This window comes from Myotis davidii, unplaced genomic scaffold (assembly GCF_000327345.1).
Source record: "Myotis davidii unplaced genomic scaffold, ASM32734v1 scaffold32, whole genome shotgun sequence".
Lineage (NCBI taxonomy): Eukaryota > Metazoa > Chordata > Mammalia > Chiroptera > Vespertilionidae > Myotis > Myotis davidii.
The window spans coordinates 11,833,674-11,834,967 of record NW_006286587.1 but is presented as its reverse complement, the minus strand read 5'-3'; the positions used below and the strand labels follow the sequence as shown (position 1 = coordinate 11,834,967).

Below are 1,294 nucleotides of genomic sequence, written 5' to 3'. Positions count from 1 at the left end.
TTCAGCAGGGAAGTAAAAAATAGATCTTTCGTTTATTCTACAAGTCTTTATTAAGGGCCAATTCTATGCCAGACACTGTTCTTGATTCCGGGGAGTCTACAGTAAACACAAAACCAAATTTCTGCCCTCATAGAGGGTACAGTCTATTGGATATTTTCCATGCAGCTAAAAGGGTAGTAATCCAAAGATATAGATAGAAAATCATGAGTTAATCTTGTATGCACAGGGCCATGAAGAAATCTGGGGATGGTAGAATGGCACCTCTATAACTTACAAATAGGGTCTCTCCTGAGCTCATATTGCTCAGCCCTAACAGAGCTGATTTAGGTGGAATCTAAAATAAATCATTTTATTTTTTGGTTTTCCTTTCCCCCTTTTCTCTATCCCTCTCCAAACTAGGAGATAGCTTTAAACAATATAGCTTACAATATTATGAGAAAATTTGTTTCTTGAACCTATCACAATCAACATTTGATGGACAAGTGAGAAAACTGGGTAGTCAACATATGAATCAAATTTAATAACCACTGAAGCAAGTATCCACCCAAAGTGTATGGTTTTAATTAACTGCAGATAAATCCCTCAAGGCAAATGTTTAATTATCTGCACAGCTTCTTATTTATTTCTGAGACTGACAAAAAGTTTCAAAGTCCAAATTTGGAAGCAAAACTAAGCATAGACACATTTTCCAAACTGTTACTGCGCTCATGTCAAATTGTTTTAAACCAGCTGCCATTAAAATATGCCTTCTTAATTTTGAATCTAACATGTGGTTTAAAAAATAGCCTTTGAATACTTTTTTTTCCCACATTAGTACTGAACATGAACAACTGAAAAAGGTGCTATATGGATTAGGCTAAATTTTGGTTTTGAAAGTGTTTTAGATTTATTTATAAAATATATATATTATAGTCTTGTGTACATTTTGCTCATAGTTAAAATTTGTTCATTTATTCTCAATAATTCATTATGCTTTTTAATTTACATGAATATTTACATAAATCAAATATTACAAAAGAAATGTCTTAAAAAGTGATTTACATTGATTTTACAAATTTATGATCTAATGATTCACATATGATAGGAGAAAGTATTTAAAAAGCTAATCAATAGACTGTACCTGTTTTGTCACAAAAATCTGTATCTTTAACACATGAATTGACCCTTAAATTTCAATTCCCTTAAGGAGTTGCTGTAACATTGCTAAGGCACCTTCTGACCTTATGTGCTCTAATCTATACAATGCAATTTATTGACTCCAAGACTCCATCAATTGTTATTTGAAATATATTTT

The 1,294-nt window shown here is 31.5% G+C and overlaps 1 protein-coding gene across 1 annotated transcript in view; it reads right to left on the bottom strand.

Annotated features, from left to right (window-relative positions):
- Positions 1–1,294, bottom strand: part of MACROD2 (MACRO domain containing 2) — a 1,283,682-nt gene that overhangs the window by 88,956 nt on the left and 1,193,432 nt on the right. The gene's annotated exons all lie outside the window — the stretch shown is intronic.